General features: G+C 37.1%; 1 protein-coding gene across 7 annotated transcripts in view; it reads left to right on the top strand.

Annotated features, from left to right (window-relative positions):
• Positions 1–23330, top strand: part of Dnm3 (dynamin 3) — a 531619-nt gene that overhangs the window by 386883 nt on the left and 121406 nt on the right. The gene's annotated exons all lie outside the window — the stretch shown is intronic.

Below are 23330 nucleotides of genomic sequence, written 5' to 3'. Positions count from 1 at the left end.
TCCCCAAATATTGTGCTACCTGCTAAGGAAGCAAGCATTCACAACATGAGTTTCTGGATGAGATTTCACATTCAAAACATAATTGTTTTTTCTTTTAAAAACTGGATAGTATATTATCTTGGAGACAGTAGTTTGAGGTTCAAAATAATCCAATTTCTAAAGCTTGTTTGGCATACCTCCTATGTGTTAGGCTATACAGTAGGAGATAATTACTCAAAAAATATTCCTTATTATCTACATTCATGAGTTAGGGTGCATTGGGAAGAGTGAGATGTTCTGTCAGTGGTGTAGTATGACAAATGGGGTTTCTTTGAATCCTAATTTCCTAGAGTCCCAATGTTAGACTTTTCTTAACGTCTGTATTAATAACCAAAAACATGTAGCATAGAGTCCACCTTGCAGATCAGACTCACTTGGGTAGTGAAAAGATTATCTTGAGAAGATTTCACAGGGCTTCAATGCTGTGTGTGACAGAAAATGGCTGAATCATGGCAAAATGGGAAAACATGAAGTACCATGTACATTATAGAAAAATGACACAAAATCTTACTGTAGACTTGGATTCCCATCAAGTGCAGTATGTGTGAAGGACTTTGGAGTCTCTATACACTAAGCTTGAAAGAAACTGTGTAATGAGTGAATATAGTCAAGTAGATATCATCAAGAATAGAAAATATCTTCTACTTTTGTATAAAATCATGTTAGAATGTTATGTATCAATTTTTTTCAGTCAATTGCAAGAAAAAGTATAATCAGAAAAGATCACATATGATATCAAAATAATTGATGAAATAAGAAATTTATCTTTTGTTAAGAATATCTCATTCTGAAAAGATGAAAATTGTTTCAATGTACTAATGTTTATTTGGTTATAATGTATATATAATAACTTGACTATGGTGTTCCTTTATAACATTATACAGAACTAGAAGAAAATATGCCTTGAACAAAATAGGGGCTGCAATGAAGTTCTGTTACTTTTAGACTTAGATTATGTTTGGCTGCAAGGTGATATAGATGGCTTCCCAAGCAATTTGTATGTAATGATGACTTGACAAATTAGCCTGTTGCTGAAGGAAAACATCTGTAGTTTCAACAATTTCTGGTAAGGAAAATGACTTTACCTTCTGCTGTTGCCATCTCTTCTCTCACATATAGAATGCAATTGAAGTGAACTCTAGAGTAGACACAGAAGTATCATTTTTTGTAGTCTGTTCAAAGTGCTAGAGAATTTTATAATGACATAATGTTCATGAAAAATACTCTCCAGCCTTTCCCTTAGATATGTAAATAGCTCTCCCCACAAAGTGAATATTCCTAATATTCCTAGTATTTTTTTAAAATGTGCTATTGCTAAGAATGGATAGTAACTTACGGTTTCTAGCCCCTGCGACAGGACCTTGGCATTTTGTAATAAGAGACTTTCAAGTTGACTTCAGGATAGCCTTTGCAACTCATGCTTTAGCAAGTTGCACATGTGTCTGACTCACTAGCCCTGTTTCTCAGGAATACCCCTCCTGCCTCCAGCCTCTAGTGACACACAGATCAGGACCTTCAGCATGTGATTTGTTGTGTAACCATTCAGATTGAGCCCATGGCACATTGAATTCCTGCCTTCAAAGTTCTGCAGTGTTGCTGTAATAAACCCAGCACATGCTGACTAGACTAAAAGAGAGCCCAGAAGACCACAGTGATGGGCTTAACTTGGAGGTTAAAATGTTCTTTCACTGGTAGTTTCTATTGTCATTGTGACTTTTCCCAGGAAATGAGATCAGTCTGCCCATGCTTAGCCTGGGGAGTTAGGCCAATTTTCTTTTTCTGTTGCTTTGCTTATTGTCACTAGCAATCTGGTTTTATAAACATAATCCTGCCAGACTGTATGTCATTTTTCTCTTTTCAGTGGAAGAACTAAATGGGGGTTGTTTCATCACCTTCAAAAGAGCAATTCATTTTTGAGAAAACTCAGAGATAATTGTTTGTTGGGTTGAAAACTGTCTGGAGTGATTTTAAATTCCTTTAAATGCAAAATGTCTATGGTAACAGCTACATAAACTAAAAATATTGAATTGAGTGGCTTTGGATAGTAGAATAGTGTATTTGAGGCAAGGTGCTTTATGTGTGCACATATGCAGACTATTCTAGTGTGTGTATGTTTGTACTCAAATGTTCCCAGCCTTAGCACAAACTAGCAAACATGTACTTGAACATTTTCCTTGCTGTCAGTCTTGGTTTTCACTCAGGTCCTGAGATCCATGGTCAGCATCATTGCTGTGGAAGCATTACAACAATGCCCTTGCTCCATCTATATGCTGGTCTGAAATGTACCAAACCGGCTGTCATCTTTCTCCTGAACCTTAGACCCATAACCAGCATCTTGCCTACTCAGTCCAGTTTAACTCTTAACTCTGGCTCCCTATGCAAACATGCTCCCTTGCCTTCTCCCAGTCACTCAGGCCAAAAACATAGAGGCCACTCTGAATTCCACTCTTGCCCTCACTTCCCATAACTGGTTTCTCAGAAATATGTGCTGGTCTTTTCCTCAGATGTTCACATAGTGTTCAACGACTCCACTCCTGTGCTCGCTATCTCCCATCCTACTTATCTCCTGCTTGGCCTCCTCTTTCTGTTCTCTCCAGTTACAGTGCACTCCATGCAGCAGCCATGGAGATGCTTCCAGAGGGTCACAAACTGTATCCATCTGCCTAAATTCCTGCCTTGTCTTTCCACCAAGCTCTAGACAAAAGACAAATTCATTATGGCTTATATGACCCTCCACTGGCTGGCTCCTGGCTGCCTCTCTAAGTTAAATTCTCAGTACTCCCTGTTCTTCTCACTTCTCCAGTGACAAAGTCCTCTTTGCTGTTTCTTGGATACTTTGAGTTTGTGCCTATCTGGGGACCTTTGCATTTACCAGGGATTTCCCTGCCCCCAGAAACTTTCATGGATCATACTTGTCTCCCTTCAATTCATGTCTTTTTGAATATCACCAACTCATTTTATGACCATCCTGTCTAAAGAGGTCTGTCCTTACTCTGTCTCTTTATATGGCTCTACATTATTATGACACTTATCAATACTTTTATTCACTATTTGTCTTCCATTTGAGTATAAGTTCAGTGAAGGAAAGAAATTATTTTGTTCACTGCTGTAGCATCCATGTCTAACACACTGCCTGGGATGTAGTAGTTATTTGGGAATATATGAGGAAGAAGATAAGAAAATAAGTTCACTGTTGCTAATGAGTATCTAGAACTTGTTTCTTCATATTTTTTCTCTGCAGCTTGAGCTTGACACAGCATTTCTTTAATGATGACTATATGCTCTGTGAAGACACTTAGAAAATGGTAGTGAATAATTACAGAGTATTTTATATGTTACATTTTTTTATGTATGGTATTTTTTTTTCTGTACATGCTTAAGAAGCCATTGAAAAAGGTGCCTGGGTTGATAATAGGTAGAAAGAAAATATTCATAAGAACCTTACAAAGTCAGCAAAATTCAAAATTATGGAAATTAATAGTATCCAAGTTTTATACACACACACACACAAGGGAAGGAAAAGAGGGAGAAGGAAGGAGGTGAAAGGTCTAAATTTAAGGTAATGTCTTGAAACATATAACATACATTTTTAAAATTTCAAAATTATATGCTGTTGGAATTGAAAAACAATGGAAGATGACATATTTAACCTATCAGCAAGACCATATCTATAATATATGAGCAAGATGAAAATTTGTCGTGTTGTTTAAGACTGCTTATTAGTAGAGCTACTGAGACCTGACGTTTGTGCTTGATTGTGCTCATTGCTTACCCTTAGTACTCACTACGCCTGCCTTCTTTACCCTTCTGTTTTTAGTTGCATCTGGAAATTGGGAGTTGTGAGCTAGTCACACTCTCCAGGAACATTTGCACTTTAACCATAACTACTACCAGACACCATGCTAACTGCTTTGTTTCAATTATATAAAACCCTTGTAGCAAGCCTTTTAAATAACATTGTTACCATTTAACAGTAAGTAAATTGGATTTCTAAAAATGTGGGTAATTTTGCCCAACTCACTAAGTAATCCATAGTGAACAAGCACCAGAGTTTGAATTTATCTTATTCTAAAATGTATGTTCCTGTCACTAGGTCATGCTCATTCTTATAGAAATGTAGATCTCTCAAGACTTAAAAGAATGGAATTACTAGAAATAATTAGGTAATTACTTAAGTGGTTGATGAAAATTTTGATAGTGGATGAGGATAGTCCAGGTGAGATGCAGCAGCTCACCTATTCCACATCTTCAAAAGTTACCCTGACTTTATCAAGGAGCATATATTTTTTTAGACTCCTGTGATGCTAGTCTTTACTAGGAGATTTTTGAGACAGCATCTTATCATGTAGCCCAGTTGAGCCTCAAAGCCCTAATCCTCCTGTCTCAACCTCCTGAGTGCTGTGATTACAAGCATGTGCCTCATTCTATAGTTCACCTTGCTTATCTGCTAATTGTACCCCAAGTTGAGACTCACACATGTCCTAATAAGAGAGAATGAAAACGATAGTCTTTCCCCTGAGGACCAGGACAGTACCTAGAAATGTGTCAGGCATCGGGCTTCTGCGTGGTTTAGCGTGTCTTCCATGACCTCACAGCTCCAGCAAGCAGCACTTTGGTTGGCACACACCTCGTCCCACAGCATCCTCTTCTAGCCTCCATAGCTCCTTGCTAGCTCCGAACATCTCCTAGCTCCAATTGTCAGACTGTTCTTCGTACGCACACATTGCTAGCTCCCTCCCACTTGTAACCCCTGGATGGCAACAGCCACTGGGCACAGGGGCCCAAGGTAGGCTTTGTCACAGATAGTGCTTTACCTGCTGCTTTTATCTTTTTCTGTTTGTTAGAATATGTTAATTGTACAAAAGAATAGCTTTTATCATGGAACATTCACACAAATAACATGATGTACTTAGACCATACTTCCTTGCCTTCTTTTTGTTCAACCTCTTTGGTTCCCCTCATTCCACCCACTGGTTCTCCCTCCCCTCAAGTGGACCCCAGTCAACTTTCATGATTTTCTTAAATTTGCATTCCATGTATGTGAGAAAACATGCAGTTTGTCTAAGTCTGGCTTACCTTACTTGGTAGGATAATCTTCATTTCTGTCCATTTTCTTAAAAATGCCGTGATTTTTTTCTCTGGCTGCGTAAGACTCTGTTGTCTGTACATCATCTTTTCAGCTGTTGGTGTTACCTAGACTCACTCCATGCCTTGGCTATTGTGGACAATGCCATAGTGAATATGAATGTGCACCTATCTCTATTGTGTGCTTGCTTGTTTTCCTTCAGACATATACCTGAATGGTACAGCAGGATTATAAGGTAGTTTTAATCTAGTTTTTTTTTCTTTTTTTTGTCGAATCAACATGCTAATTTTTGTAGTGGCTGAATTAACTTACATTGATACCAGCAATTTGTAAGAGCTTCTTTCCCCACGTCCTTGCCAACATTTGTTGTTTTTTGATGACAGCCATTCTGACTGGAAAGAGAGGAAATCTCAATTTAGTTTAGATTTGTATTTCCTTTATTGCTAAGAATGTTGGAACATCTTTTCATGTCAAGATTGGCCGTTTGTATTTCTTCTTTTGAGAACTCTATATCATTTGCCCATTTACTAATTGGGGTGATTATTCTTTTTGTGTTAGACTTTTGAGTTCTTTATGTGTTCTAGCTATTAATGTCTCGTCAGACAAATAATTTGCAAAAATTTTCTATAGGCTGGCTCTCCAGTCTGCTAATTGTTTCTTTTGCTGGGAAGAAAGTTTTTAATTTATGCAATCCCAATTTTCAGTTCTTGCTGTTATGTCCTGAGCTACTGGAGTTCTATTCAGAAATTTGTTGTCAATGCCTGTGCCTTCAAGTGTTTTCTACCAATAGCTTTACTGTTCAAGTCTTATACTACAGTGTTTGGACCACTTTGATTTGGGTCTTATATAGTAAGACCTATGGATAAATTTTAGTCTTCTACACTTGTGTAAACATGATTTCCTGATGCTTTCACCTTAAATATACTTCCCATGATGTTTTAGAATCACTGGTCAGTACTCATTTACCCGAGTGGTACTCCCTGTCTTCCTCATGCACAGACACCACCATGGTATTTGGAACCAAGAAATTCACACTGCAGTTAACTGGATTTTGTCTATGCAGAGTGCAAGGCAGCACTTAATTGCATTCTTCATTTTGACGGAGTCTCTGCGGCTGCTGCTTGAAACTTTTTCAGTCATTCCTTAAGCATGCTCAGTCCTGAAGAAATTGAAGCCCATGTCGATTTTATTGAGATTTGGGAGGGTTATTTTCCAGGCTTGGCAGGAAAGAGGTTAAGTTTCACTAAGAAAATGCTATGTTGTCTCCTTCATCATCTAAGTTTTTACAAGAGGTTTCCTTTGTATGTTCCTTGTGGTTAAAAATGTGCAACTGCTTGTTTCACAATAGGTTTTATTGTTTGTTTCATACAATTTTCTCTTTTATATGTATTTTTTCACTTAAAATCAAATCCAGTAAAATATGAAAGAAAGAGAAGTGAAATACTCTCCCAGCTGCTCAGTTTTCCTGGAAGGCAAAGACATCTCAATTTTAATGTTAGTCTTAAAACATGAAATCAATGTGTGTGTGTGTGTGTGTGTGTGTGTGTGTGTGTGTGTGTGTGTGTGTGTTCTGAAACAGCTGTCTGGTCAAAAACTCCTTTGTATTGTACATTTTTAAATAACAATTTTTAATAAACCCCTAGGAGTTTTGTGAAGAGATTCTTTATCTGAGTTATGAGTTATTTTCAAACTTTTGAGTAATTGCTGAAATGATGAAACTTTCTGGAATAAAACAGATGTCTGTCTTTTGTCTGTCCTAATGGCTTTTCCCTCTGTACATTGGGATTTATTTGGTACCTTGACAGTGAAGTGTAAATAAATGATTAGTGTCTTAGCATCCTGAATTCATCATCATGTTTTCTACATAATGCTATTATATAAGCTTCATGGCAGTAAGGATCTTGTCTCTCTTAGTCATCATATGACCCTTAGGATCTAGCCAATACCTGGCATAGCTTCTCCAGAAATATTTATTAAATAGATAAAGAAGTGATGGATATGAGATCCATTATACCCAACATGTCACATAATGAGATATATAGTGCTTCTGCCTTTCTATGATCTTTTACAGAGACATATAGAACAAGAATTTCTTTTAGTAAAAACTCATAGGCTGAAGAAATGCCTCAAAACTTCTTTGTCCATATGAAAACTTCTTCTATAAATTTACGTAAACCAACTCTAGCATTTATATTTTAATAACTTGGGGCAAAAATAAATCCATAAGTAGAAGTAGTTCAGTCCAGTAGCTGAGTAAGTAAGGCACTAAGGGAGCACAGAGGAGAGGATAATTAGTACTAACTGAGGAAGACTCAGCCTGGGTAACTTGAGTAGAGGCTGTGAGGGCGAGTAGACATTTGCCAGATGGTGGAGTCAGGAGACAGGGAAATAGTAGGTTCAAAGGTCTGAAAGGATTGAAGATCTTGCTGTAGGGTTCTTAGCCACAAAACATCACCTCCATCACAACCATGTATTTGCTTAAATGTCTCTTTTTCCTGCAAAACACAGGTTGCCATGGAGTGCTTGATTTCTTACGTTTAGGAATATAATTAATGGGCTGGGGAGATGGCTTAGTGATTCAAGTGCTTGCCTATAAAGTCTAAGGACCCAAGTTCAACTCCCCAGAACCCATGTAAGCCAGACATACAAGGTAACACATGCGTACAAGGTGATGCATGTGAACGAGGTGGTGAACCTATCTGGAGTTTGACTGCAGTGGCTGGAAGCCCTGGTGTGCCAATTCTCTTTCTTTCATTGTCTTGCTCTCTCATAAAAAAGATTAAAAAGGATATGATTTATTTTCTATGAAAACTAATTTCCACCTCTTGTATAAAAAACTGTAGGTACACCTAAAATGACTTCCACAAAATATTTACTAAGTAGCCAAGAATCCTTCATACTTAGTTTTAACCAACTTCTTTTGTGAAAAATTTGGGCCATAAACAATTATGGACATCTAGTGTGCCCTGCTCACCCCATCCTGGTCTCATGGAAGGTTAGCAGCAAGGAGCAGCAGAGCCAAAATGAGTGTGACCTGATGGAACCATGGGTGTGGCACGCTAGGTCCCAGCAGATGTTAGGCAGTCCCATTCATAAAGGCTTACATTTCACTTGATGCACGTAGCACATCTGTTGGTAGCTTCTGACTTAACAGTGGCATGAATACCTACTTTCCATATAATAAGAACTTTCATAAAAATTTTTTCAAAATGAATTATGGCAACTGACTTTTTCAAAAACAGTCATTTAAAAAATAACAATATCAAGAAGTAATTATTTGAAAGGTTAATTTTGTGAGTGAGCCATTGCATGAATCCATGGATTTTGTTGCCCTGCTGGTCCAATCTATTCTATTCAAATGTTCCTGTATCTTGCTCTACGTAAAAATGTCTTTTAATAATAATAAATCTATATTAAATATCCTCCTTCAGTCATAGGTTCTAGGAATTCTCATCTAACATTGTCTAGGTTTGGGGGTAGAAATAAATGGAAACTATTAACATCATTTCAGGAATTGGCTGTTGGTTTCTTGATCTACACAATGCTCTCTGAGAGAGATGCTGCTTCTCCTGTTTTGATCTTAATAAATATTGTTTTTCAGGGATTTATTTTGTATGTGTGTAATATAGGAGGTGCTGGTGGTGGTGTGGTGTTGTGTGTGTGTGTGTGTGTGTGTTTAGTGTACACATGTGTGAGCACATGTACACACATGTGTACACTGAGGCCAGAAAAAAACATCAGGGGTTCTTCTCTAGTGATCATCTGCCAGTTTCCTTGAAATGCAGTCTCTCACTAGACCCTGAGGTGCTGTTTTTGGTATACTGGTTGGACAGAGAGCCCCAGGTCTCCGCTTTCCATAGGATTGGGCTAACAGGTGTACATTGTTATGTTCAGCTGTTTACGTAGATGCTTGGGAATCAATCTCAGGCAGTCTGATACATCTTCAGGCCCTCATACTTGTATGGGCAGCTCTCTTATCCATTAAGTCATCTCATCAGCCCTAGAATTTTTTAATGAGTCATTATATTATATTTATATAATAACTATTATTATTATTTAATCATAAATTAAAAGAATAGGTGACACATAGTGCTTCTCAGCAGTGATATTGAAGGGAAGAGAGTAGACAAGCGTGGCCTATGCAGTACATTTCCCTGACGCTGATGGAGCGTGGCTTGTATGAATCCAGAGCCACTCTGCCTTTATTCCTCAGGCTGCAGAATTGCTCAGCTCAAGCAGGCCATTACAACAACCTCTTCTGACCTAATAAATGAGACAGACTAAGAATAATTGTGGTTCTCTCTCTCTCAGCTTTCTTTACCAGTTGTCTTTTATTTCCTTCTAGTCTCATTGCTCTGGGCTAAATGAAGTTTAGATTGCAACAAAAACTTTTTAAAAATGATATTGTAATATTGGCTAATTTGCCTGCTATTGGTTATGCCCAAGTAGATACATGACCCATGGCTGTTTGGCTTGTCCTGTTATGGGGAAATAACTTAATGGAGTTAATAAGCTGTATTAAAATAAAATAAACAAATTCCCATGGCACCAGCCTCACAGCCACATGCAGTGTGGTTACTATTTATTATCCCCAGACACCGCCCACATCTCCAACTGCCTGCTGGGCATTTTCACTGAGAAGGCCTTCTGTTGCTTCTCCTGTAACCCTTCCAAAACCAAGATCGTTGATCTTCTTCCCTTTAAAGTTAGCTCTCACCATTGGAGGGTTAAAATTTTAGGAGGCGACTTCAACATACCCTTGCCTCCCCTCTCCAGTTAAAATTATTGCTATTGATGTTTTCAAGAGCAGTACACAAGAAGCAAACAGATATGGGATAAAACAAATGGATTGAGATCTGAGGTCAAATGTCTTACTCCTACTTAAGCTCCTAGTAATCACAACCACAGCTGAGCACCAGCAGCGCTCCCAGAGGATAGAGCTTACCAGGACATCTGAGAAAGGGAGAGAAGGCCCATGTCCTGCAGGCACACTTTCTCAGTTCCTCTCAGTCAAGAATCCAAGCAGCCAACCTCCCTTCTTTTGGGAAGCAACAATGAAGGTGGAGGAAAAAGAACTAGAAGATCAAGTCCCCACTACCTGACCACTCCCAACTTCTCTACTACTATTCCCAAACCTTCTTAGTTTACATGTCATAAGATTAGCATTTGGTATGAGGGTAAGTGTTCCAGTATTAAGCCTTCTACCTTGTGACAATTTTCACCAGGTAAACTGTGGTCTACCTTCATTTTGACCTTTTTCATCACAAATAAGACCTCTGCAGTCATAAGTAGACTCATCTATCTTCCCAGCTCTTAGCCGTGGCTGTGGTTTATGCTGACACAGACGGGACACCACACGTTGGCAACCAGAGCAAGTGGAAAAGAATGGTGACTCAGCTGGAGCTGTAGCTGCATTTATAGTAACTGTATTGCAAGGCTCTCCTGTTTAGAAGTCTTCTCCCACAAATTTTTAACAAATATTTTATTTATTTGAAAGGAAGAGGGGGAGATAGAGACAGAGAGAGAATGGATGTGCCGGAGCCTTTACCCACTGCAAAGAAACTCCAGATGCATGCACCACCTTGTGCATATGGATTTACCTGGGTACAGGGTAACTGAACCTAGGTTCTTGGGCTTTGTAGGCAAGTGTCTTAATGGCTAAGCCATCTCTCCAACTCATCCCACAAATTTTTGATACTTTATCTAAAATTTCTTATGTGTGTGCTTGTTCTTTTTCTTTTCATTCTTCATATTTCTTTTCAAGAAAAAGAAATAGCATAAGTTGGATATCAAATCAATTTAGGACAAAAAATGCATCCCAAAGGCAGTATGATTATACTGTGTGACAAAGGAAACAAGTAGCCTCCAATATAAAATAGTGGAACTGATCTTCATAGGTGCTATTGAAGACAAGGAAAAATATTTGAAGAAGTAAAGGGGCCTAAGCTAACTCAGACATTGGTGATCACTTCAGCCTCCAATTTGTTCATTGGAAGCACAGGTGCTATAGTTTGGATGATAAAAAAAATAAACATATTCCTATGACATGCACAGTACAGTGAGGGAGAGCAATAGCAATCACTTAATTACATCTATTAACAGCCTGTGTGAGATTTCATGACCTAGTGGCTGGTTCATTTTTGGAGCCCAGGGACAGTTAAAATTAACATCATATATAGAAACAGAATGGGTAAAGAGAGCAGGGAAGATTGCTCCAGGCAGTGTGAACAGCATGTGCTCTCCTACTCTGAAGGAGGAAGAGCATGTGTGTTCACGAACTGACAGCGGGAGCCTGATGAGCAAGGATCTGTGACCAGAGGCCATTTAAGGCCACACAAGCCAGGTGAAGGTTGCTTTGGAAGAAGCCCCTGCAAGGAGCACTGTGGTTTGGCTTAGCTACAGAATACAGAGTAGGCGTGTAGTGAGCGTAAGATAGGAGGCTCTGCTATGACCCAGGTGAGGAAAGGTATCTTAGACTAGAAAAATGGAGTAGAAGAGCTGCCAGGGAATGAATTATTGAGGGGATGCATTGACCGAACAATGAAAAATGAAGCACGGAGGAAAAGGATCAAGAATGACACCAAGGCATCTGGTTCAAGCATCCAGACCTAATAAGGTACCATATACTAAAGAGAGAGCTTTGGAAAAGGAGGTTTCAAAATAAATCAAGAGTTTAAAAGTGGATATATCTGGCCTGGAGAGATGCCTCAGTGGTTAAAGATGCTTGCTTGCAAAGCCTGATGTCCTAATGAGTTTGATTCCCCAGAACCCAAGTAAAACCAGATGCACAAAGTGGTGCATGCATCTGGAGTTCATTTGCAGTAGTAGAAGGCTCTGGATCACCCATACTCTCTGTGTATCTCTCTCTCCCTCCCTCTGTGTGTATGTGTGTGGGGGGGGGGAGTGTGTGTACACCTCTTGTTATGTATCTCTGTCTCTGTCCCAAATAAATAAATAAAAATATTTTAAAAATAAAATAAATTTGGATCTACCAAGTTTAGAGAAGATTAGTATTTGTGACATTGAAAGCTATCTCTGGATAGCATTCAGGGGATATTCTCTTAGAAGAAAATTCACTTGATAATTATGCTTGGATCTTTTAAAATGAGATAAATCCAGTTTTATAATGTTGTCTAGGAGTTTCATAAGTGAGATTGATTTATAGTACTATGTCAGGAAATTTGTTACTTGTCATACTAGCCCTATGACAATGTTAAGGAAAACAGAAAAATATAGGATGGAATGAATTTGAAAAGTTGTGTATGTAGCATTTTCATTTCATAAAGATTTATAATATTAACCTATAAAATCTTATTATCAGGGCAGTATGATGACACAGCCCAACACAGCTTCTAGCATCCTGAGTGAGGTGTTCTCTGCCTGCTGAGAGACCTGAAGTCAGGTCAGCTATGTGGTATAGGAAAGAGTTTCAGGAATAGCCAGAGTAATGAGGTAGTGAGTTATTAAGATCGGGGGAATACACATGTTATATTTATGCATGGGCATTTAGAGCATATAACAGAGCGGAGAAAGAAGAGAGAGGAAAGTTATATAAATGAGAGTATACAACCCCCATCAGTGATGCAGGCATCTCAAGAAAGAGTATAATACCATATATATAGTACAATACCATATTTATTATATTATATAGTTTTAAGTTACATTGTTCAATAAATGTGATTTGAAATATGATATAAAAATAGATAAAGTTTAAATTTTAAGTAAAATATGTTAGCTATTTTACTTAATTTTCCTTTTGTAATTATAAGTTCTTTTATAAGGTGCATTGTTTACATTTAGGGATGTAAGAGGAATGCAAATATGGTAAAACTCAAGGTTACAAACATTCTGGCCCTTAAGTAAGCATTGTTCTTTTGTTTTTAATATCCTTGTTTGAAGTTCTATTGGGAAACATGTATTATCTCTGTAACTGAGGCCTTACCAATTATGTGGAAGCTTCTTTCCCCCCAGTCATCAAAAGGGAAACCAGATCCCAAGGAGAGGAGGTTTCCCTTTCCATCCTGTCTCACTTTGTTTCTGCATAAAATAATTTTCCTCAAAAATTGAGGGTGGTGGAAAGAAGAAAAAGTTATAAAATTCTAAGGCCAGAGCTATTTTGAATATTTTTTTCCAATTTATCTTGAGGCTTTATAATGTTAGTTTTGTATTTGGGTCATAGAAAGTGGGTCCATAATAGATATTTATAAATATGCTATAATAAAAATACTTAGTGTTTTGAGGCAGAGAAGGTGGCCCAATGGCTATGAGCACTTGGCCAGTGCAAGGGCAAGTTAGATGTTCTATCACCATGTAAATAGCTGGGCATGGCTATCCATGCCTAATCCCAGCCCTGTGGGAGCAGAGACTGAAGAATTGCTGGAACTTGGACCATCTGTGTTAGGAGTTCATAGAGTGACTCTGTCTCAATGCAATACATGGATGAGTGATGGAGGAGGATATTCAACATTCTCCTCTGGCTTCCATACACATATGTATAGACATACCACACCTCACATACTATACACACATACTCAAAGGAATAAAAAATAGGAATGTAAAAGTATACTTAGCATATTTTAAGATTATTTAATTTTCTGACTGTTGAATCATGTCTTATTTATAATTTTGTTTGTTTTCTCCTCTTTTACATCAGAGTACTGTTTATTGTCTGATTCATCAAAGAATAAGCTCTGAAATTTACCAAAATATATTTGGCTTTCCTAATGCCTTATTTTATACAATCCTGTGTTTTGCTTTGCCTGGTGTTATAATTTTCCAACTTGTTAAATTCAATGGTGACAATGTATTTCTATTTTGTTTTTAGTAATAAGGCACATATGACTGTGAATTTTATCTCTGGGTAGAGTTTTGGCTATATTTCCCAAGTCTCAGTCCTGTATATGTTATTTTGTTTGTTGAGTAAATAGTGTGTAATTGTAGTTTTGATTTGATATTTGACAGAAGTTTTTATGAGTTTTACTTTATTTGAAGTGGTTTGGTGGTTCTTTTCTACTCAACTTTTAAAATAATAATTACTAGTTTTACTTTACTGCAGTCTTTTTGGCATAGACATATGAAAGGGGAAGTGTACTCTAAAGATGAATAATAATTGTTGATCCTAGTTGATTAAATTTTTATTATTGAAACAGGTTTGATTCATAATTAATCACAAAATGAGACTTAGGGTCACTGATTTTCAATGGTCTGAAAAAATTAGATGCCAGGGACCAAGGAGAGTCATCAGACACCAACAATTACTAATGAAGATGGACTTCATAATGTAAAGTGTAGGAATATATTGATGAACATTCAAACCTTCATCAACAAACTTGTAGTTAGAGAAGATAAAAGATAGTAGCATACTTAATTGTAGGTATAGATGAGTGGTATGAAGAAAACAGAAATTCAAGAAAAAAAAAGAATGGTTGGAGGAGGACAGTGGGGGGGATCTTTTGAGGATGGTGAATGTTGTACTTAGTGTCTCATTATTGAGACAAAATACCTGATTAAAGCCAGCTAATGAAAGGAAATCATTTCTTTTGGCCTACAGTCTTAAGGGGAAGCTTCATCATTGTAGGTAATGTGATAGAACAGAGGCTGGACATCACATCTTTCCATAGCAGCTGGCAAAAAGAAGCAAGAGTGAACTGAGCTCCTACTCACATGAGGAACTGCAATAACACTTCTAAGCCCATCCCCAGCAGCACACCTCCTCCACCAAGGCTCTACCTCCCAAAGTACCACCAGCTAAGGATTACATATTCAAAACACATGAAGCTATGGGTTGTACACATTCAAACTACTAGAGTCACCTTGGGAGCAAGGACAGCTAGACAAAAGCCAATCTTGGGCTGGAGAGATGGCTTAGCGGTTAAGCGCTTGCCTGTGAAGCCTAAGGACCCCGGTTCGAGGCTCAGTTCCCCAGGTCCCACGTTAGCCAGATGCACAAGGGGGCACACGCGTCTGGAGTTCGTTTGCAGAGGCTGGAAGCCCTGGCGCGCCCATTCTCTCTCTCTCCCTCTATCTGTCTTTCTCCCTGTGTCTGTCGCTCTCAAATAAATAAATAAAAATTAAAAAAAAAAAGCCAATCTTTATCAGAACTCTTGGGGCATATCTCAACTTAAAATTCTAACAAATGAGAAGAAACAGCAAGAGATATTAAGAAGCCTTTGTCAGTGAGGAAGAAATCAGAGTCCTGTGAGTATGAGATCACAGGAGTCTTGAGAAGAAAGTGCTTAAAGACAGAGGGAATGGCCGAAATGCTACTGCTGCAGTGACAGAAAAGCAAGGCTAAAAGCTGGCTTTGGTGAGATGTGAATCCCATGATTTGAGAGCTGTGTTTGTTTAATGGAGCAGTATACAACAGAGCTCATGGGGTTCTCTGAAGAGAGATAAGAAGGGAGAGAATGGAGGAAACAATTCAAGGGTTTCTGCTATAAAAGCAAACAGAAATGTAGTAGTTCTTGGGGCAGAGAGGGGTCAAGAGAAGGTGTGTGTGTGTGTGTGTGTGTGTGTGTGTGTGTGTGTGTGTGTGTGTGTAAAATGATTGCATTTAAGTTTTGTAGGCATGCTAGCTAGCATATCACAGGAATGATCCAAGGAGCAGAAAGAAACTGTTCAGTACAGAGAAAGTGAATGATTTTAGGGAAAAAAAAAATCTTATCAGAGCTAAGGAGTTAGGAGCCAAGGTATAATTGAAAGTTTAATTGATATTCAAAGGAGAAGCAGAGTCTGTGCTAGCAAATGTAATGGTCTGGTGGAATGGATAGAAGGTTGATCAGTCTCATTTATGGTTCACATTTTCCTCATAAAGCATGAAGCAAGATTATTAGATAAGTCTGAATGACATAGGGTGTGCTGGAGTTGCAGGTATGAAAAGGTGTGAACTGATAATCATCTGGTACATGGGAAACTACTACAGAAACAAAGTGAGATGCTGGGCAAAGGTGGTACTCACCTGATAATTGTAAATTTGTAATGAGGGCAAATAGTACATGTACATGTTTTCTTTTTTACACTTGGATTACTTAACAGCTTTGATGCAGCAGTTAAAAAAGATGACTTGAATCTTGATTAGACAAGAAAAATTGAAAGGAAATGGTAGAGCTGAAGATCTATAGGGATGCAGGGCGATATACTAGATATGTATAGAAATTAATTTGTAAGATGGGTAATAACTGATGGGAACCTGGTAGAATCAGTTAAAACCCACAGTGGATGTCTAAATTTTGAAAATGGAACTTCTAATTGGTAACTTTATCATCAGTATCTTGCTATACAAATTTGGGAAGAGTATAAAATAGATATTTATCATTAATTGTAATAGCAGATCATTGGTTAATAGGAACTTGCTTTGAATCACAAGAAACAAGTTGAATGAACCAACTTCCAATTTAAAAATAGAATTATGGGTGAAGAGGTACCTTTACAGATAAGGCTTTTGCCTGCAAAGCCAAAGGACCCAGGTTCCATTCCTCAGTTCCCACGTAAAGCCAGATTCACAATGTTGTACATGTGTCTGGAGTTTGTTTGCAGTGGCTTGAGGCCCTGCCATACCCATTCTTTCTGTCTGTTTCTCTATCTCTCTCTGTTTGCAAATAAATAAATAAATAAATATTTTTAAATAAAATAAAAATAGAATTAAGTACATACATTGAGTCTTGATAAAGTCTTTTGCCTGAAATAAAATAGTCAAACATGACTGTCTTATGTCTCTATGGCTCATTTATGATTAAGTATGAAATATTAATATTGATACTCAATGACTACTAGTCTATGGAGCATGTAACTCTGGTGTGGGGTTTGACATGATCACCATTGCCTCAGTAGCTACCACAGGAATATCATATGTCATTGTAAATAGGTAGGTAATGAAAACTAGGGAAAAATGTGAATATCTTGCTTGCCAGAATAAAAATTGAAGCATCTGTGCAAAAAGAAACAAGGGTCCAAACTATCCACTGTAATAATATTAACTGCAATATTTACTCTTAGGTTAAAAAAAAAAAGTTTAGGGAGGCAGGGAGGTATCTCAGCTGGAAAAATTCTTCTCTTGTAGTCATGAACCTGAGTTTGATCCCCAGAACTCACATAAATTTCAGGACATGGAGACATGAGCCTGTAACCCCAGTGTTGGGGAGGCTGAAAACAGAAGGGTCCCTAGGACTTGCAGAGCATCTAGTCTAGCCTAATTAGGAGGCTTCTGGCTAATGAGAAACTCTGTCTCAAAAAATAGGTGGACAGAGTTTCTGAGGATGACATCTGAGGTTTCCCTCCGGCCTGAAAATGCATACATAGGCACACCCACCCACACATATACTTGTACACACAAAAACACATACACATGCATTGAAAAGTCTATGTGCATTCAGTACGGTAAAAGGATTGATTTTACAAAATGTGACATGTTGAGTCCTAAAAATAGTAGTAATTCATAGTGAAAAAAGTTAAGCTTATATGTTTTGATTATTTGCCATATACTACATGTTATGTTAATTTAAGCAAGCCCTTAAAGTATGTAATATTTTTGACATAATTATCCTGAAGTAGATATTGTTATTCCCATTTTATTAGTGATAATTCTGAGATTCAGATAGGTTGCCTTCTTCAATGTCACTTAAGATGATTGGTACAGACTGGATTGTCAACACATGTTTATGGCCTTTGCTATATTTAGTTTTACTAAGCTTATATTAATTAAAATGTGCTATACATAAAAAAGACAAAAACAATCCACCAAACTCTTCTAGCATTGAAATCTACATGATATTGCACCTAGAAATTTAGGATTCATTACTTTCAGTCCATATTCAAAACATCCTTTGAAAATACAAAAAGTTCTTGGAAGGCCAAGAAGGATGCTCCATTATACAGAGACTTTATATGAGAAATATTCAGAAGTATTATCTGAAATGTTGACTTTATGTATCAATTACCTTCTCATTGCTTGGAAAAGTACCAGATCAGAAGAAACTTAAGGAAGGAAAGATTTTATTTTTAGCTTATAGTTTTTTAAAATATATTTTCACTTATTTATTTGCAAGCAGAAAGAGAGAGAGAGAGAGAGTGAGAGAGAAAGAGAGAGAGAGACAAAGACAGAGAGACAGAGAGACCGAGAGACCGAGAGTGAATGGGTATGCTAGGAAAATCCAGCACTGCAAATGAATTCCAGACACATGTGCCACTTTTTGTATCTGGCTTTCCATGGGCACTGGGAAATAGAACCCCAGGTTTTTTGGCCTGTAGGAAAATGCCTTAACCACTGACCCATCTCTCCAGCCCTCAGGTTATAGTTTTGAAGGGAAGTCTACCATGTTAGGGAAAGCATGGAAGGAATGGACAGCTGGTGTCACATCTGCATATCAGCATGGAGGAGGTAGAAAGTGTAACAGCACCAAATTGGGCTGGATTATGACATCTCAAGTTCCACTTCCACTTTCTCTATCAAGCTTCAACTGCTTAAAGGTTTCCAAAACTTTCTCATGGCACCACCAACTGGGGTTCAGGTATTCAAACACATGAATACATGAGGGAGGGCATTTCAGCACATTTGGAGACTAAAAGACTTGCAACATACAGATGCAGATGCATACATTCATATACACATTTTTCTCAAATGCAACTATGATATTAGTAAAAATGTTTATGAAGCCATGATTCTTTTTGAGATGGGGGGCTGAGTATATAGGACAGGTTGGTCTCAAAATCACAAGTCTTCAGATTCCCATGTGCCAGGATTATATGTGTACACCACCATTACAAGCTTAAATCATAATCTTTTCATGAGTTTATTAAACCTTTCTAGAATTCACTACCTAAATTATAATTTAAAGAAATTATGTGATGTATGGCTTATAAATAGTCACTTAAGGGTAGAGAGAGAGAGAGCAAGATAGACACTGAGACTAGTAGACATATAATGAGATGGTTCAATTGTGAGCTCAATAGCTAGCTACACATTACTATTGAGCTTTCAGATTCAGAAGAAATGATAGTAGATAAGGAGGAAACTGCCTCCTGCCCTCCCTGTCTCTCTTTGGAAAAAGGTATGTGCAGTCTGCCTGGAAATTAATTTGTTGATGAGTGTTATGTGCTAGAGTTATGTGCAGACTTTGAAGCCCAGCAAGTCCACTCTTAAAGATTGATTTTTTCACTAAACAATTCAATAATTATGCAAAGCAATTTGTTTAGAAGTCAGTTTGAAACATTATTCTTAATTGTTAATATCTGGTCTCAGGTGCTTGAAGACCTATTAAAGATAAGGGAATTAAACTTCATATTTTTAACAGCCAAAGGCATGCTTTTGACATGTGAACAAAATTTACTCATTGAATCAAAACATGAGCTCATCCTGTGGTCTTGTTCTCTTCAATGTAACACTTAGAAGCCTTTTACCTAAGGGATACAAATTTTTCACACTTCTTTTTTTTTTTTTAACTTTTCAGTTACTTTCATTTCTTGAAACTGTAAAACAAATAGCTTGGTTTCACAGTGGGATCATTCAGAAGCTCCTATCTGCATGATTGCAGCTGAAATAGACTAAACAAAAAAAAAATGCAGTCAGTACAAATTGCTGTGGGTTATCTATACAGCTACAGCATGTGGTGAGAACCTGGAAGCTTCATCGACAGAATTTATGAGACTTCCAGTAAATCAGCTCAGCTCAATGTTTCAGACCTGTATCCAACTCTCCTTGGATGTCTAGACACAGCCTAAGATGAGGCTTCAAAATGGGCAGAAATGATGCTGCCAAAGCCACCAGAAGCCTCTGACCCTCTTCTAATGTTTCAACCAGATAATTATTTTCCCTCTCAAGAATTTGGCTATCCTTTAAGGGGAAAAAATTAAGATTTTCCATGTGAAGAGCCTCTGAAAGAAAATACTCTGGAGAAAGGTCAGTGAGAAGGAGCCAGAGCTGAATTCTTCAGAGCTGCTCAGAGAATGTGGAAAGTCTGCAGCTTCCTTACTTTTGCATCTCTCCAGCTGGCCAAGAGTTTGCAGGATGCTAGGCCAGTGTTGCCTTCCCCATACCCTTACATCTTAAAGGAGCCCCTGTTATGCCATGAAAATATCTCCAGATAGAAGCTAAAATCAGAGAAGGAGCATAGAAATAATGAAATAATTAAAAAGTGGTATGTTCAATTGTCAAGATAATCTCTCTGCTCTGGAGCAAAGGTATAACCTTTCTAATTTTCCAACAGTAAACTTTCATCCTTAGAGAATTAATTATACCCAACTTTAACTATAATTACTTTATTCTGCTTGTGGTTTATCCTTTCAAAGTTTTATATTTAGGTTTTCTAGTAAAGTTAAGAACCTGGTCAAAATTAAAAGAGACGATTTTAAAAACAAGCCCCGCCCAGGTTTGTTCCAGTGTGATTTCCTCTCTTTGCTTATTCTTTGATACATTTAGATATTGTTTTCTAGAGGACATGCTCCAAGCACTGTTGTAGGCCCAGATGGGTTAAGGAAAATCCCCTAAGTTGCTTGGAATCTTCATTTCCTTGTCTATGAGAACACCTCCATGGCCCACTACACAGTGTTGCCATGAAGACTCAGTGAGATAATTGCTCTTAGATGGTGAAAAACAGACATATTTTTTTCAGCTTTCTCCAACCGTTTTTGGATACCAATAGTAAACAAAAGACACAGAATAATTCAAAAACATTGGAAATTAGACATAAAAGTCAAGTACTTATGAGTCATAGAGTTGGATTGAAATATATCATTGGACATTAAGTGAGCTCTGGCCAAAGAAGACAACAAAAGAAACTTATAGAATTCTCCCCTACAATGGCATTGAAAAAAGCAGACACTATGCCAACCAGAAGTCCAAATGGTCGACTCTACTGTAGTGCCAACTCAAAACTGAATCACAGTGAGAATTTACTAATAGGGAAATGCTGATGACAAATATTTACTTAAGATAAACACAGAATTTCTCCCAAATAATTAACTAAAGTTAACAAAATAGAAATACAAAAGTAAAAACAAAACCAAGGAAATTCCTGAAAGACTTATAAAGAAATTCAGAAATAATCTAAATTAGTATTTCTAGACAAATAAGTAAATGCTGTGTGATAGCATCAAATGGAAATGCTACTAAATTCCTCAAGAAGTCCTGAGGTATTATTATTCCTAGAAGCCATGTATAAAAGCAAACTCAAGAATGATGTAAAAAATGTGAACTTAATCAATTTCCCTAGAACTGAAAACTGCTGAAAAATGTCAAAGCATAAAGAGCAGTTCATTTCTCAACATAAACAAAGGAAATAGTGAAAAACATTTCTTTAAAGCAAAAAGCCTATCTCAACATGACAAAACTAAGACCACAGCTATGGCAAGAAATAAACACTAAAGACTCTTAATCAGGGGTGATAGTTTCCAGCTTTGGATGAAAGTTCTATTGGCATTTTTAACAAATAAAGTAAAAGTAGGTAAAAGACAAAAGCAGAGACAGAGATAAGTCAAGCAAATGCAAGTAGAAGGGAGAAGGCTTTGAAGTAATGCATACTACACTACTGGAATATGTTTTATACAATATTGATGATATTAAGACAAGGAACACTTTTTATATAAACATAAAATTGGTCAATCTCATAAGTGGAAAAAATATTCAAGTGTTGGGTCACAGGTTTCACAAGGCATTTAAAGATGATACTAGTTATTTCAGAAATATTTGTTAAACAGTACTGGCCAATTTGTCCATGTGGGATCAGTTTCATCAAATCAACTCATGCAAATATTCACACCATTAAGATCTTATTTTATGCTATTCAATATCACAATTCTCTTAAAACATTTCTATATCTTTGAATGGTTTTGCTCCTAAAATGAATGTTTCCCATTTTAACTTCTGTATATTGATATTGAGAAGCAACTGGTATTTATGTACCATGTTGTTAAAACTGCATTTTAAACAAAGTGTCATTGATTTAAGTAATGTTTTGTCATATGCTTGGATTTCTACTTCTTTCTGAGCAAATATAGGTAACATTAAAAAATATTAATTTCTTCTGTACTTTTCTATTTTGCCATTGGGTTGTAAATAGTTGTTTCATTTTTTAATCTTTTCTATATCTGTACCATTTACCTTCCCCTTTCTTTTTAGAATTGTATACATTTTTTTCTTTTCCTCCCCATTTATTGGGTCTATAAGTGTAGTGACTACTAGTAAAGAGAAAATACTCATGGATGTCCTTATTCTTTATATATTTTTTATATTTTCTTACTTCATTATTTTACCCTACATGAATTATCTGGTTTTGTTTTGAAAATCATTTTGTGATTTCCCAAGACAAACATCAATTTTTTCTCTTCCCTCCCCCTCTCCCTCTCCCTCTTATTATCTATTTGAGACTGAACATTTCATCCAAAGAACTTCTTTGATTATTCCAAGTATTCCTTTTATTCATTTCATTTTGTCCACCATTACCATATGATTTTAACAAAACAATATTAGAATTTGCTGATATTCCTATTTCATATAATTCTATAGACATATAAGTATATTGAATTCACAGTTTCAGTCGTTTGGTGCTTTTAATTGAACTGATCTTTGAACATGGGAAAGCAGAGACATCACAATCATCATGCATCAGAAATAGGCAAGGTGCTGTTTACCTATGGAGGTGTAAGATGGGGGACTTTGTTCTGCACTAGTTTAGAGGAAGCAAGGGCCCTCCTTCCTGCTGTGGGTAGAAAGCTGTTGTCAAGAAAACTGTCTCTTTGACATTACCATTCTCTCTGCGTATAATTTCTAATACTGGCTTGACTTGGGAAGGTAGGGTATGTTGGACTTGAGTGGACTGCACAGGGAATGGAGTACAAATAAGGCATAAATTCCCAGAATCCCCTGGGAAGATTATGGTGAACATTTCTTCATGGGTATATGAGTAATTAGAAAAATAGACAAAAATGAATAGTTAAGAAAATGAACATTATGAGTACATAAAGTGGGGAAGGAAGGAGGAAGAGAAAGTTTAAAGGAAAGGACAGAGAACAAAGAGAAAAGAAAGTATTCACAATTTCAAGTCACAACTTTAAAAATGAATTATGTAATTAGTACACATAGTAATTTTGCTTATTATTTTAGAGTATAACTGTTTATTTTAAATTGCAACAAATTGCTTTGTATTTGTCACTTGATTTTCTAAGAACTAGGCATCTGAACTGCCATTCATGTCATTGTTGTCTACAGTGATAT

The sequence above is a fragment of the Jaculus jaculus genome, chromosome 1, assembly GCF_020740685.1.
Source record: "Jaculus jaculus isolate mJacJac1 chromosome 1, mJacJac1.mat.Y.cur, whole genome shotgun sequence".
Classification (NCBI taxonomy): Eukaryota; Metazoa; Chordata; class Mammalia; order Rodentia; family Dipodidae; genus Jaculus; species Jaculus jaculus.
This window is presented reverse-complemented; position numbering and strand designations above follow the sequence as displayed.